The 17,256-nt window shown below is 34.3% G+C and overlaps 3 long non-coding RNA genes across 3 annotated transcripts; 1 reads left to right on the top strand and 2 right to left on the bottom strand.

The window, feature by feature from the left end:
* Positions 1-7,152: 7,152 nt before the first annotated feature.
* Positions 7,153-10,471, top strand: LOC126927557 (uncharacterized). The gene is made up of 2 exons (XR_007715619.1): positions 7,153-10,201; positions 10,312-10,471. It is a non-coding gene; the product is annotated as an uncharacterized LOC126927557 (long non-coding RNA).
* Positions 10,198-16,959, bottom strand: LOC126927551 (uncharacterized). Its single transcript, XR_007715607.1, has 6 exons — positions 16,739-16,959; positions 16,262-16,402; positions 15,686-16,045; positions 10,912-10,997; positions 10,647-10,743; positions 10,198-10,530 (listed from the first exon to the last, which is right to left on the bottom strand). It is a non-coding gene; the product is annotated as an uncharacterized LOC126927551 (long non-coding RNA).
* On the bottom strand, positions 11,144-11,827 carry LOC126927565 (uncharacterized). The gene is made up of 2 exons (XR_007715628.1): positions 11,619-11,827; positions 11,144-11,267 (listed from the first exon to the last, which is right to left on the bottom strand). It is a non-coding gene; the product is annotated as an uncharacterized LOC126927565 (long non-coding RNA).
* Positions 16,960-17,256: the final 297 nt, after the last annotated feature.

The raw sequence follows: 17,256 nt of genomic DNA, 5'->3' as shown, positions 1-17,256 counted from the left end.
GTTCTACTCGAACGAATGAAAACTTTTCTCGAGCCCGGTGTGTATATACAAGACGTGCGAATTTAAAGTTCAGATTGTATTAATTGAAATAATTGGTTGGTTTGATCAAATTAATCGTTTTAAGCAAATCGTTTTGAGTCCAATTACCGGATGTCATCGATGCTACGCTGAAATGACGAAGGTCATCCAAGTAATTGATGTCCACTGTAATTATTTGTTAATCGCGCGTGGAATCGGAACGATTCGACCTCGTTCCAACGCGAATCGTTACTAAGGCAGAGACGGCAATTAATAATTGTCGCGTCATTTGTTCGATCGTGTTCACAAATTGAAATACAGCTGAGTGGCGGAAACCATTTATAACACGTCCCGTACCGCGTAGGTCGTATACATATCTCAGGATGAATTTTTCGTACTTCGCCGCATATATTCTCCATGTCAGACATACCATAAAATATTTCGTGCAATCGCGTATTCCTGTCTAATGTCAGGAATTCTCTTTCCATAGGTCTGCGTTTTCCATATTATCTATTTTGCTTATCAGTAAACATTCTTACAATTTGTGATTAATACTGTACGTACAAGAACGTTAAGTTTTTGACGTTGTAATATTTCACATGAAATAATAATGGCTGTATATCGACTAACTTATTAATTAATTAAATTCGTGTATATCAAGTTTCCTATCATTTAATACTTTCGTGTAACTACAGAGATTTGATACTATGAAATGAAATATAAAACTTGGTAAAAAACGCGCTTCGTTAGGAAATGAGGGTAATGATGCAAATATTTTTTGTAGCCATTATATAGAATTTCGATGGTATAATTAATCAGTATCAACTTACCAGCCCCTGACGGGACGAAAGTGACGAAAATAATTTGCAAACAGATGAGGATTGCAAGTATTTTCGAGTCCTTCATGGTTGTAAAAAATCAGGTAATGTTGTCGCTGTAGAATATGGGAAAATCAGGCGTTTCAATATCAGTTGTGCGGGCACTGGAGTGCGTAGACCAGAAATATCTGCGACAAAAATCAGAATACATTTGTTTTCACATGATTCGATCAATTTTGTGTAGGACTAAGCTGATTGAACCTAACACGGGATAATTGTCCAACTTACGACCTTAACAAGCCCGCTTGATTCTCTATAAGTGCTTGAAATTGATGCTTGTATTCTTTCCAGATTAACAAGCTTTGCCCCCCCTCCCTCTCTATTTCCTTAGATCGAGTTAGACTGCCACAACATATTATCTTTCTTCTTTTCTTTTCTTTTTTTTCGACCTTTTAAAGCCTTAAATCGCTGGTTATTATAGTGTATACATTCAATTACTCTGTAAGTCGTAAGTACATGTTTTACGTTATTTTTTATTTTCCAGCTAAATTCCACAAAAACAAGAAATATACTTCCAACGTGTTTTCACGTGTCTCTAGCAAAGATCTCGAAAACAAGTTGCGGCGCAATTTAAAACGACAAATAGCACCGTGTGTCTCGTTGTGGCAACGCACGCTTCGTCAGCTTTTTAAAAGCGCTCTCTGTCTGCTTTTTTCTCCCTTCACCGCCTATTCGTTTTTTCTTAACGAGTGAAACCGTTTTTACGAGGACGGGAGCACAGAAATGACGTACTGGCAATTCTGTTTCGTGATGACACAACCAGCCCGGTTTCAGTGAATTAAACCTGGCCCCAAGCTTCCAATTATCTCTCCCTTCCTTTCCTTTATTTTTCCCTTCTATATCGAGTTTCAGGTTTTCTAAATTTCCATTAAAATCAACTATGGCTTTTCTCTATTTTATATGTTAGCCGATGATTCATGGCAAAAGCGTCGGCTGTAAAAATATTTGGAGTTGCAACAGCAGCAAGTGTGTTTTCTCAAACAGAAAATATTGGAAGCGTACTCGTTGGCAAGACAGTTCACGGATAGTTCGTCCTCTGCTTGTTATTTGTTTCAATACCGTTAGCAAATAAATTCATGAAACATAGTGGTATCGCATAAATTGAAAATAAAAGCTTTGCGTATACTTGGGAGTTGAACTTTGGCTATTATACGCATGTTATATATATATATAGAAGATTGCTTAGAATTTGGAGCTTAATAACATATCTCAAAGTCATTGACATTAAAGAAGGTGAACCTTACTTACCAAATTTCCTTCCGTCAAATGATACATAAAAATTGAAAAAAATAATATACATAGTTTTGACTTTCTTCCGCATTATAATTTGAATCACTCGATTTATTCGACTAAAGATAATCAAGCAATAACCTCACTTTACACGTATTCTCATCACGTGAAATAGATCACATCAGGGATTTTCAAAAGTCGATGGAATATTAATAGCGATTAATTATTTATGGATGTATTCTGCACGGTTAAAGCAATCGCCTAGTGAATTATCGAGTTCCAGGAATATGAGCGGTAAACAGGATTGCAGCTATAAATGACTCTCTAACGTGTATATTAGAGATGAATTTGATCATTTATCCTCATAATATGAAATACGCTTTGAAGTGGAAATCATAATTAACAATTTCTGACAGCGAAAAGTAAATAAATCGATACGTTTAAATCAATATTAGAATTTCTTAATATTTTTATCAAATATTTTTATCAAATATTTTAACATCGTAGAAGTGTCGTTGGAGAGAAATATTAGGTTGTTCCAAAAGTTTCTTTCGGTTTATAAAGAAATGATAGATGTACGATATTTTTTGCATTATATTATTTTATTCAATTATGTGCGATCCACCTTTCTCCAATTTAATATAAAATAACATAAAACAAAAAGTGCTGTGTATCTATCATTTCTCTATAAAACGAAAGAAAATTTTGCGAAAATATAATAGAAATTTAGCTTTAACACAATATAAAAATGGATTGTTATGCCCCTAGGAGATAAGAACAATATGATTAATATTAATAATGAATACGTTAACGTAACGAAAAGCAGCTTTTGCAGAAGGCTATAACCTGAAAATGTTTACTAAAGAATGATAACATGAATTTTCTTAAGTACCCCATTTGATACTTAATCTGCTTTGTAAATACTGTACGTCCTAACTTTGAAAGAAAGCAATTTTAGCCAGAATGTTTCAAATTACCTAGCCGTATTGTTTCCTTGTAATGTAATTTATATTTACATTATCTCGCGTAATTCTTTCCACTTTATTGACTTCTAAACGTTAATGTAATATAATTTTTATAATATAATTTTAATCGAAGTTATTTAAAATTTGTAGTATCTCATCCCTACTAGAATAATATTAACAAATGTGCAGAGCTCAAGTCGAATAACACCGGCTCAGATAAATGATCATCAAACTTACTTTTGTTATCGTCGATGTCAGTGATTTTGAACCAGCCAACGTCCATGGCAATCAATATTATTTAGCCGGTCTTAACGCAATGTAAAAAGCAAAAAAAAAGAGGAAGGAAGGAACAGGGAAGCAAAGAGATAAAACGAATTTTTCATTTTCTCGAAACTAGATCGAGTTTCAAGCTGCTCGTAAAAGAGTCTGTAGTCAATCCGAATAAATTCGATGAACCGCGCTTCAAAATTCCCAGAGAACTGTGATAACCATCGAAATTTGTACAATTTGTCGATTCATCGCTTGACTAAAAAATGGAACAAAATGAGGCTGATCAGCCGGCCTTTGAACTTCTAATGATCCCTATCGTTATACCCTAGGTTGAATGCTATGATATAAGCCGAAACAGCTATAAGTAGGGTTCACGTGATTGCCGCCATCTATTATTCACGCGTTACACATTCGCCAGACGCGTCTAACGGTTGACATTGTTTTCTATCCTCAGTTCCAACGCAATTACGTTGCTACGTGCAATCAAGTCTCGAGTGAAGCTAATGATAAGTTGTTGTTCGATCCTACACAATTACTAAAATTATTCAAATTAAACTAATTTAGTCTAAAAAAACAAGTAATTTCGTTATATATTTCCTTTCATAATAAGCCATGGTTGGAATATAGTAGCTGACGAAAATATTCGTATATTTGTAGAAACATTTTAGGGCTGTATTATGCATAACGGCACTATAGAATTAATACTGTAACAGAATTCTACTATCATGGTTATGCTGGTAATATTCGAAACAAATCTGAAAATCTATGTAGATGTTGTAAGATATTCAGTACGAGTACTGTGCATTACTGGTATGTACATAATCACGACGAGATAAGGAAGGTACTGTTCTCTATTGCTCATCGCTACCCGTTGCTAGTAGCAACGTACTATGCATATATATCTCGTAAAGATTTTAAATGTAGCCAACGAGACCATTTTTAATATTTGACTATCGTGACCCATTACAGTTTCATCACTTTCGATTAATTGAACACGACCCGCACCTTAAGACTAAAATACACAATATAAGTATGGCACAGAAAATCTTTTAAAATTTACGGACGACTATTTATGGTATTTAAAGGCAGCAAAGATAATAATTAGCTGCGGATTTTCCTCGAATCGTAGCATACAATATGGAATCTGATTATTAAAAATTACAGTGGAAATACAGTGGATTTCCATAAGATATTCGTGCTTGTGGCATTTTGGAAATAAATTCTTAACCCAAATGGACGACCTCGATACTCGAGAAATTTTGTGAAGCTGACGTCAATGGCGATATGTACTGTTGTTGTGCTATCATTTCATAGTAAGCTGTATTGATTGCACTTCTATTCACGGAATTGATTTATTCCACACAAAAGTTGACAACAATAATCGAAAAAAGAAAAATATATTACCGCCTTTCACATCAGCATACACAAGCACATAGGATTTCACACGAATATACACACTTGTAAATTCGACGAAACGATCAAATTTAATTATTTTTCGATTTTTCGGGCATCAAGTACTACATCAAACGTTACACATCAAACGTTAAAATACGGCGAGCATACAAAATGTACAAACAACTCTAAATTAATTAACTTTGAACGTTATTGATTAATTAAAAAAAACCACTGTTGCGTTGAGTTTTACATTTTAAAAAGTTGTTATCCATTTTTGCTTTGTTTAAAACTAAAAACAGGACTACGTTCATTGTAAGTCGTAAATATCCCTTTTATTTATTTAAACAAACAGATATTTAAACAAACAATTTATAAATATATAATTTATTTACGTATATTTGTAATATCTGTTTTATAAATTTGTACAACCATTTATCCATTTATCTATTTTATTTGCATATAATTTTTATAGACTTTTTTTTCTTTTTTTCTTTTTTTTTTTTTAAGAACGAAAAATTGTGATTCTATTTTAAGACATGTCAGGCTGAAGCGATACGCGATATATATTTCTATTCGGATTTCACCGTCGTCGTAATCGATGCTATTGGAAACGTTTCACGATAGACGTCTTACAAGCGCTTGCAATGTCCGTCATGTGTAAGGCTCTACCACTGAATCGCGGCTGCCATTTAGTGATTAAGGTCGATCACTTAGAGACGTTAATCCGCCATAATGGTGAGCAATACATCGAAGCCATTATTGAAAGCATAGTTACGCTTTAATTTCATCGATCTTATTCACAAATAGAAGTGTACAAATTATAGGATTTCCAAATATTTAGTTTAGTTAAAAGGAGATATGAAAATGACAGGTATATTCAAAGGATAAAACAGAACCGTACGATTGTAAAGTTTCAAATCATTATAACTATTTAAATTTGAAAAATCCTACTATATTTATACAATATATTTTTATTAAGAATGGAAGAAATTTCGAAAAATACGACAACACTTTTTACTGTCGTCTTGAAGCACACCATATGTTAAGCTTCTTCGTCGTTACAAATTTTATCGCGGATGTAACGAACGTTTCGAACATGTAGCACGCACGCGTCAACGCCTACATTTGGATTTTAAATATATGTTTTATGCATTAAGTGTATTAACTTTCTTGCGCAATTTCTTTCAATTTGTTACGATATGGAGGGTTTAATTACGTTTAAGATATCTATCTGAATCCTTTAAATTCGAAGTTCTTTAAAAAATTACGTTACGTAAAATAATCGTTTTTCCACTTTATTGTATCATAAAATAGTTACTTAAATTCATATTACTTAAAGAATCTTCCTACAGAAAGAATAAAAAAGAATAAAATCCTATATGTTAAATTTTACGTGATTGATGGAATACATAGCGATGACGAGAACTAACTACAGACAACAAGAAACTATTAGCGAAGGCAACTGGTGACTATGAATGTCGTCTCTATAATATGTGGCGACTAAGGAGAACAACTACCAACTACGGATAACAAGTAACAACCAACTGTCTCGTTTCTAAGAGGCAACTAACTTGCAATTATCCTCCTTTGATGGTTTCTGTAGCGTGATATAGGTCTTGAACGTAGTTAAAGAATATGGTCGCTGCTGAATGGCGATTTGACAGCAAAGCGATCCCGCCAGTTCAAAGCTTGACATTACAAGCTACCGAAAACCATTAATCTTGTTATCGAATATCTAGCTTTCAGAAGAACCCTTGTGATATGATATGACGTCATGACATTTTTATGACGAAGACGAACAAACACCGACCTCTAACGAAACAAATTTTTATTAAGTGCCGTATGTGGGTTGCAGGCCGGCCAACCAAGGAAATTTATCGAATGTATAAAGTAAAATATATACGAATATATTCGATATATCATAAAATGCCCGCGTTACATCATCTAACAGCATAAAGAAAGCTAAATTTAAGGAATTAAAAAATTGAAATACCAATTATAAGAGAGTTAATTAAATTCAAACCTATCCTATGGTCCTAACCTAACCTATGGTCTCATAAAGACCTATATTTCCTGGAAATTGATATCGTTCGAATTCTAAATTCTCCTTAGAAAGTATCATAGAGAAAATATGAAACTTGAAAAGTACATCACGCTGATGCCTCGATAAACCGTCGTGTCGATAAATCCATGTGTCCGAGCGATGAATTTTCCCCAAACAACAAAAAACTGAAGGAAAATCTTCTTTGAAGGACGTGACAAAGTAGGGGAAGCGGTAACAATGATCACGCGATAAACTGATGGTGTACGTATAGAACGAGTGTTGCGAGAGAATTATCGAGAAACAAAAAAAGAAAAAATAATCGTCGGCCGGCGCGACTATACGCTATCGACGGCCAAACAGCGACTGAGACTAACTGAAACGAACTCTGTCGCAGTATGAGCACGGGCTGCGTTCGCGGATCGATCGAACACGTTCTGCGCCTCTCCGCGGCACCGGCGTCAAAGCCACGCCCGATGGCTGCAACGCACTGGTGCACTTGCAACATTAACCACTGGTCCTTCCTTTTTCGTGTGATATTATACCAGCATCTGCGATGCCATTTCAAAGACCGCAATCAAAGCATTAAATGCCAGATTAGAGCGACGCGATAATATTACCCGAATATTCGTCCGTAAATGTTACCGTATAGATGTTTAATTAAGCATTATTATGCTTCGAATAATTTACTATCACATGTTCCACAAGAAAACATATGTTTCACTTTTCCCCGTAGTATGATTGTAATTTATAACAAATATTTATAATTTATAATTTGAAATATTTATAATTCACTGAAAGTATCTTCCTGTCACGATCATAGACGTAAAATTTCAAATTAAAAGTACCAAATTAAAAACATATGTTATCCCGAAACCAAACGTACGACATGGCGAATCACGATGATACGATAAAAATTGATCTATGTCTTGATTTATTCAAACAGAACGAACTTACTCGAACTTTTCCAGAATAAACGATTTATTCGATAATATCCGTCACCAGCTTCTCTTCCTTCAACGGTAACAACTGACACCGAAAGCTCGAGAGACCCGAACGGTGAGACGTACCCAGAAGCAATGCAGTTACCTGGGCAAAGAGTCCCAAAGACCAAGGACGTAGAAAATTTCGAGAAACGGAAATGGAAACTGGAGTGGCGCGTCAATCAGCATTGACGGAAACTAATAAAAATGGAAAAAACCAAACTAATTCGTTTCACAAATTATTAAAACGATATTATTCAAAATTTCACTGGATCTTCTCACTGCACACGTCAATATTTGTCGAAATATCAATATTAAAAAGTTAATAAAAAAAATATCTTCTTTCTTCATACCTGTCTTTCTCCCGGGCGGCGAAGGAATACTAGAATGTTCGAGAACAACGGATACTTTTTGATTTTATCTCAATATCAATTTCAATCTTTTTAAACGAAATACAATCTGAACGATGAAACGTTTGATCAAATAATGTTCTTCGTTCGATACTAAAGGAAATTGAGAAGAAACATCGAAAATTCGTTAATAAAACGAATTTCTTTGTTTCTGTGAGATAATAAACTTGATATACGTATTGGTTTTTAAAATCAATATATCTAACCAATGGGCACACTTTTAACAAGGGTGATGGAACATACCAAAAATCTTTCAAGATGGTCTTGGCAACGGAAGAGTCGAAAATATGACAATTATAAATGAAAAATTCTAATATTTTACAGCTGACAACGATAAAGAACTCCAGATATTCTCCTAATTAATTTACAACAAATTCGCGTATATGATCGATAGCTGACGTCACTGTGTCCCACAGCCCTTGTAAAACGATAAGAATTTCCTGGAAAAACTTGTAGCCACGAAATGAAAAAGATGATAAAACTTCTAACAAGAGTACTGAGACGAGCAACTTTGTACTTACCCCTTCGGAGTAGGGAACGTGATTAAACGTCCGCGAGTTCGAAACTTTTGTAAGTCACTGCACGGCCGCTGCTTATGGTGGAAATGTAATAGATATAAGTACAGAGCGCGTGAGCGAACTAAAAACGCGATATAGGGGTAAAGAGAGAGACCGTTCCGTCCTTCTCTAATGCCCGCGTACTTGTACCGGAAATGTGTAACAACGGTAAACAAGCGCCGTCAGTGTCCACTAGTGTGCATGCCTGATTAAACAAGGACAGAAAATGCTTATATACAGCCTTCTCTTTCTATTTCCATGTCGCATCCATCTTACTATACAGTAGACAGGATTCGACTATTCCATCATTATATTCGCACCCTGCTTACGTGTGAACTAACATTGCCATGACAACAAATCGTTCGTCTCCTGTTTGATGCTCAGTTTTCAACGGAGTTGAAGGGAAACTTTATAAGAGAAAGGAAGTGACGGATTGTCTCAAAGTAATAAACGAAAATTCTCGTAACTATCGAGAAACGATAGTCAATACAAGGATATCATTATCACATTTAAAACTATTACAATAAACGGTGATTTATCGCTGCAAGGTACCACAAATAAGATATCTCATAATTTGCGAAAAGAGGTAAGGAATATTCTAGATTTTAGACTTTGGAACTTCCATGACAGTCATGAGTGTGTTTTGTCATTGATTTGCCATATTGCGTTTTTCACAATTGTTGTTCATTTTTTGCGATATTTTACACTCGCACATAGTATCTATGATTTTTTCTTTCGATAATTCTTATAATTATTGTCAATAATTAATTATTTATAACCATTTACGCTGTATTATATATCATTAAGATTTATCTTTGCACGTATCAAGATAGTAGATAACAAAATTATGTTTATATATTTATATTATGTGTATATATTTAGATATCTTCTTAGTTGCAATTTTTTCGAATAGTATCGGTGACCAATCGAAATAGAAATTAGTGCGGAAAGAGGGGAAGGAACCAAAATTTGAAAATCGACATCGGTAACTCAGTAGTTATAGAATAACTCAATCGATAACGTAGATTAACTAGTTATAAATGAAAATATATATAAATTCAAACTTTAAAAATTAGAAATTAAAAAGCAGAAGGCAAAAAATTATCGCCGAGGATTTATATAATAATAAATAGACAGTACATTCTTTTTGTCTGTCTTACCGAGAAATAAAACAGTTAATTGATGATTATCGTATAGTGTGTACTCATAGCATAAAATTTGTTCAATGAATTAAAAATTATATTTTTTAGATATGTAGACATTAGCGATGTATTAATCCGGGAAGCTCGTCTACCTCGGAAATATCGAGTCTGCGACAACGTCGATTTGGAAATTATTCTTACAGAATATGAAAATTATTATTACAAGATGAAATTCCAAAAATATCCTATATTGTGCAAGAAAATAACTGAAAAGGAAATAAAGACGAGGGAAATGACAAATGCGAACAAAGTGTAAGAATTTAAATTATTTAACACTATTCAACGTTCTCAACGTATTCAACGTATCGATTACAATATCATTCAATCTTCGAAGAAGTAGTAAAACGTGTCAAATCTGTTAGCAAAGAAACGAGAAGTGAGTCTGTGAAAGGGAGGAATGTACAACAGAAGATGACGGGTGACGCTACGGATGATATTAATCTCGCAATAACATTGACACCAATTTTCGCCAATGAAAGCGATGAATCTTCATCAGAAGAGGAGAGCTATTTAACATCTTAATGGAACAATCCACGCAATCAAAGATATCAAAATAGGCTCAGAAGCTTTATATAGACAATCTGGAATTATGGAAGATTATTGAAGACATTTCATGCGTAAGTTATTTTCGATTAATATACGTATTGTAAATACTGATTTCAGTAAAGCTTTAAATAACGAATTACATAACATTTACGGAAATTAATACGGAGATTATGCGCCATTTCATCTTTGTATTGTCGCAGGAAATCATACTGACAAAATTAAATGTATATTGGGACAACATCGTAGGCCTAGAGGAATGTAAATCTGCTATTAAGGAGGCCATTGTGTATCTCCTCAAGTACCTTATCTTTTTTAAATGCCCATTTTCTCCCTGGAAAGGTATTCTGCTATACAAGCAATTACGAAATAGGGAAGACGATGTTGGCGAAGGCAGTCGCAACAGAATGCCACTGTACCTTTTTTAACATAACGGCCAGCTCATTGGTGAGCAAATGGAGAGGTGATTCCGAGAAGTATATCCGTGTAAGTTGATTTCCTTTGTCTATGAAGAAGAGATTCTGGAATATATCATATATAATAATAATCATATATAAATAGAATAGTTGTTTGGAAAACGAAATGATATTACGTTCGTGATGAAACAATGAATTTAAGGAATTTTGAATATAATATTTAATAAATAATAAATACATTTGTTAAATTGAACAGGTTTTATTTGAACTTGCCTATAATTATTCGCCTACAATTATTTTTATCGACGAGATTGACTGGATAGGCACAAATAAAGGAGTAAACTGTACATTGTCTGAACCTTCAAAGAGATTCAGATCAGAACTTCTTTCTAGATTGGATGGATTAGTATCTAACGAAAATTCTAATGTAGTTCTTTTGGCTGCAACTAATTGCCCTTGCTATGTATATCACGCTATTTCAATGTTTTCTAAGTAGAAAATATCTTAATATCATAATTATTCATTATCTTAATCTTAATTATTGTGTTGTTCGGAATATTCCTTCGTTATTATTAATATAACAGAACAATAATATTTATTGTAAATATATTATTAGGGACATTGATGCAGCTTTACGCAGATGCCTCGAAAAGAAAATATACGTATCATTACCAAATGAAGTTACTCGACTCGATATGTTCAAATAATACCTTAGCAACCAGTTATTAGAGAATATGGATATTGTAAACCACATAATAAAATCTACTGAAAAATATTCTTGCGCGGATATAAAATTGCTTTGTAAGCAAGCATGGCTGCTAGAAATAAGTCCAATGTGGGAAAAACTTGAAAAAAAAGAAACATCTGTTACGACTTTGAAATATGAATTAAAGAATTATGAAATAATAGCAAAATTGTTAAAAAACAATGTCACCTACAGTTACGGATGTGGATAGATATGAAGCGTGGAATAAATATGTATGCCATAAGAACATATTTTAAAAAATATAAATGGTTATCATAATATATATCATTAATATAATTATCGTTCGAAAAATTGTTCGTGTGCGTGCATGTATGTGTGCGCACGCGTTATAAACAAGTTTGAAATGTTCGTTCTACATATATGTATACGTGGTATACATCTTCCCTTATAATATATAATATGTGTAATCTGAGTGGTAATATCTCCACGTATTACATATGTGTTAGTGTATTTTATCGATAATCTGTCTTTTATTTCCTCTTATCTTATTAACGCATGTATGGGCGCGTATATGCGCTGGCGAAAGCTATGGGTGTAGACTCAGAACACATATATGCGTTTTTTGCAAGTATTCCGCATGGCCTAAGGACAGATATACGCGTTTGTCGATTTTTCCGATCAAGTAGAAGTAATACTATTACATTTATGTGAGATAAATATGAATGTATTCCTTAGTAACGGCAGTAAGCAAATGCCAATAATGTCTCGTTATAATTGTTTACCTGTTTCGAGGACAGTCGCATCTAATTATCGAGAAGAAAATGTGTTGTTTGTGTGAAAAATAAGAGAATGCAGAAAATGCGATGTCGGATTATGTATCGATAATTGTCTTGAAATTTTTCTCATACAACTGAATTATTAGCCAAATTCTGTTGTAAATTCTAAATGTTTATTGTAAATTTCAATGTTTAAAATAAATAATCAATACTAAAAAATAACGCTCTTGAATTATTTAATCTCGTGCAAAAGAATTACTATAACTTATTACGCTTTGCGCTTTCAATAGTCAATCAACAGAGTTCAGTCTAACGAAGAAGTTCCCTCCTACGCTAACGAACTGTCCTGTTTTTGCGTCCAGGCTTTCACGACATAAATTAAAATATCGCACATAAGCACAGCGTAACAGCGGCTTAAATTTAAGTTACAATAATAATCTTAAAAAAAAAAAAAAAAAAAAAATGTAATAATGCATGGCTATGTCGTACCGTCGCGTATCGGTACTTTTGCCTGTACCACCCTACAATCAGAATTCAGCGTTTATTCTGGAAAAAAATCATGTAAAAAAAAAATATGTAAAAAACCTGGAATTAATAAACAAAGATTTTAAAAAATCAACAATTAAACAAGGGATTGAGATGACCAACCCCGCTCACGCTGCGAACTTCGAACGCGGAAGAGTCGAGCCGTGGCCATGATGGGTGATTCCAGGAATCGGTCGCGTATGGCAGGATCTGCCATGCTTTACCGATCCCAGCCGCGCCGATTTCCGTCAACAGACACAGTAACGGAGATATTTGGAACAGAAGCAGCCGCATATTCGCCTATCTGAAATTAAAGAGATGATTTCATGTAGAAGATACAAATTTGTTCCCTGATATTGAAATGCCGAACACGAGGAAAATGAGACATGCAAATGACAAAGTCGATGATCAATAGGAAGATAACATAAACAATTGTAGATTGCAAGGAAAATTTTGAAAAATGATACGTGTTCTAATAATAGAATATAAATAATAAAAAGGAGAATGTAATTGCCATTCTTCTATGTATTTTAATTTATGAGACGTAACTTCTGAATGACCTGTAATGCCCGTTTCCGCGGCATTATGCGCCGAGTTCCGGACTACGCGTAGATCCGGTAGCGCGATTGTTCACTCGACTACATTTACCATAGCGAAATCGAACCTCCCGCGAAATCGAACTAGAATTCGACCCGACACGCGTACGCGCCCAACCACTGAAAGTTCAACGCACCAGTACCGTCAGACGATTCGAAACTTGTGAATCATCTGCTAACGATACGTATCCACCGTCAAAATTTTTCATTGCAATAATTTTTCATAACGTTGCAACGATCGCTATATTTTCAATATACATGTATGATCGTAATAAAGAGTGTCTACTCTTCTTAGACTGTTATTTGTACAACATTATACGGAAATGTATGTTTTACGTGATATGGCTTCTCTCGACGCGTGGATCCATTGGGAAAACTGCTATATTTATGGTAACTTAATCGTTACAATAACATAAGAACACGTAGAACCGACTCAAAGTTGTAAAAACATGCTTGATACAACTCAAGTGTATTATATACGTTTGAAGCATCACCGCCCATTACTACACCATCAACATCAATCATGTTCTACACCACGGTCATTCTTCTGCAAAAGCGATAATTAAAAGAGAAAGAGAAAGAAGAATTACTGCACAAACTTCGACAACCATGGGACTTCCGTATACATATACAACAATAAGATCACCGTGAAATTGTCTTATCTTGTTCTTTTAATCGCGAAAAATCTGTCCGTAAGTTCGTGGACCGTGTCGAACAGAACGCTATATACGAGGTAGAACGGGTTTTTGTCCGACTGTTGCACGGTTAAGAGCACGACGAGCAACATTGTTCGTGGCGATAAAATGAAGGTAAAAAAATGCAACGAGGAAACAAAGGATAGAACGTCTAGACATAGCGGAACAAATCTTCGGCAGGAAGATCTTCTCCGTTAACATCGACTCCGCACAGTTACGCTCGCTCTTTTACAGTTAGCCTCGCGGACCTGTCTTAATTTGTAACTACGTTTCGGGACATCCTCAACACGTTCCCCAACGCGTAGGTTTCATACGACAAATTCAATGTCATAGTGGTTTAAGTCGTAATTCCGAATGTTTGAATTCATTTTTACTCTCAAACATATCTTCCCTTTGGTTTCAGAACCGATTAAGTCGTAACTTTATTCTCTACCATTTCTGTTTCCACGGTTTGAACAGATGTAATCTATTTTTACGGTAATAAACACAGAAGATTATTTGATGAAAACTGGCAATGGCCTAACTTACACCACTATGATTCTCAACCCTGTTTTCCAAATTGTGTTATATAATATTTTATGAAATGTTGGTGCCATACAGGATGAAACGATCTTAGGCGAATCAAACATCTTATTTTCCCTTACGCCATTCAAATTATAAAATATGCAAACTTTTTAACATTTAACTCCGCTGTCTCATTATGTCGATTCCGTCAACTGTACGTATGCTAATGAACAGTAGTTAATTGTCGGTTTCACGATGGGATTTCGAAGAGGAAATTGGATAACGGATAGGTGAGGGGTTCTGAAGTAGGATAAGAACGTAATTGTAACTCGACTTTTGATGATTTATTGCCTAGCTAGCGGGATCGAGAGCGTGACTGGTGATGTAAGATACTGAGGAAAGTTAATTAAACTTAGCTTCATTACGTAGAGTAAATAAGATGTTTGATTGCAGTAGAAATTGTCACATATTTGATAAATGTTAGATTTCTATATATAAGAAAAATGTATAAAAGATATATAAGAGTATAAGACTATTTCTAAGAAAGGTAAATTATGGGTTTTTCATCAAATGTTTGAATCAACTTTGTTAAAGCATTCCCTAATTTAACCATTTAGACGTTAACTATCGAGAAACCGGTCCAGTGTGTCGTATATCTCATCATTTACATAGGAACAAAATCTCCACGTTCAGGCTGTACAGTTAATTGAAATTAAAGGCAAACACTGTAACTCTGGCACAACTGTCCTTATTTTCGCAACTAATTACCATTTGTCCCATTTCATTAAAACTTTTTAACAGCCGGTAAATAAATCGATGGAATTTCCTCGGTTCAATTTATGAGTGATGAAAATCAAAATTACTTAAAAGTACCATTCCTCGATATCTCCAAAAACATGTCATTTCTAACCGTATAATAATCTATAAGCAGAGAAATGTCAATGAAAATTTAAGACGAAAAAGAGGTAAATTTACCTGAATTCCAGAGCGCGGCCGGCTTTCAAATGTCGTTGACTGTTTAGAGTTACCACGCTTACTACGGTCCGTGAACTACGGCTTCCCGGTTTACCCCGGCTTCGTATCTGCATACCGTGTGCTGTTGTCGCCGCTAAAACACGCTCACCCCTCTACTCGCGGACTTAACTACTGTTCTCAATTGGTCGCTGTTTTTAACTGTAGTTCTTGTTCCGAAAGATAGGTAAATGGCTTCCTCTATGATCTACGAGCCAACACAATCAAAGATGATCGTTTAAAGTAGCTTATAGGAACAGGCAGACTACGGGCACATTTACGCTCCGATCGTGTGTAGAACGCTAAAAGGTAGAATTCTGAAAACTGTAGAACAAACGAGCGATAGTTTTGCTAAAAAGACAAGTTAAGAGTACATAAATATGTAGTAAGAGGAAAGAAAAGATCTTCAACTGACAAACAAGTAATTGTGTCTATCATCATTTCGTCAATGCGATTAAGGATAGTTATATACATTTATACATTACATTCTAAGAGTTACAGTTGCATGAAACAAAGGAGAGAGTGATGGGAGCAACTTACCTGCTCATTTATCCTCTGCACGTTCGGAGATGCGCATTAACATTATCATAATCGCTCAGTTGAATTATGCTTGTATTAGTATGTTTTATCTTCTTTGTTAATACATAAGAAGTACTTCAATATCGAAATAATCTGTGAAATCTAAGTTATATATAAATATATATACTTTCAATGTGATTATCAATAGTTTAGTTTATTTAATTCAACATATGTATATTTTCATGAAAACAAAAGTACGTCAAATTTTAACGAGCAATAGCTTTCGTTTTACATCTCTATACGGTAATTTGCAGGATGCAAAAAGAAAAATAGAGAGTCTGATCTGAAAATAGAATGATCTTGAATAAATTGTAAAGGACATAATAGCGCTGTCATGCGCTATGGTGCATAAACTAGGGTAGAATTAAAAGCGTAGTAGAATGTAGATCGTTAACAAATAAAAATTAATCTAGGTGTTATTAAAGAAATTTGTTTCACCTTTTAAACTTTTTGATGATTGGTTTACTTTGAATATTTTGCATATTTTTGCATATCATGAGCATTTTGTACATTTCCATACATTCAAATTTTCTATGAATATAAAATGATCCGCACTCTACTTCATAGTATACTCTATACGTTTAAAATGCTCCATTAGAAGCTTAAATCTATCAAAATACAGCTCCTAAGGAAATGTGAACTTGCACATGAACACATAATATGGATTTTCTGATTGAAACGTATAGACAGGTATATACTAGCATAAGCCACCTTCGGCATTTGACTGCATGGTGCAGCACTACTCTCTCTGGGATATCCTAGCCACTTTCGGCATTTGGCCGTATGGTGCAGCACTAGCTCTGTAACATAGAAAACCATAGGCGTCAGTTCTTCTTATTTCCTCTCTCATATATGTTTACTTTAATGTCACTTATTCAGGCGCTTGATATATTGTCGGAATGAAATTTTAGTAATGTGCAAGTAATTGTGAGTAGATTAATAAAGTATAATAAGAT

This window comes from Bombus affinis, unplaced genomic scaffold (assembly GCF_024516045.1).
Source record: "Bombus affinis isolate iyBomAffi1 unplaced genomic scaffold, iyBomAffi1.2 ctg00000143.1, whole genome shotgun sequence".
NCBI classification, from domain to species: Eukaryota; Metazoa; Arthropoda; class Insecta; order Hymenoptera; family Apidae; genus Bombus; species Bombus affinis.
This window is presented reverse-complemented; position numbering and strand designations above follow the sequence as displayed.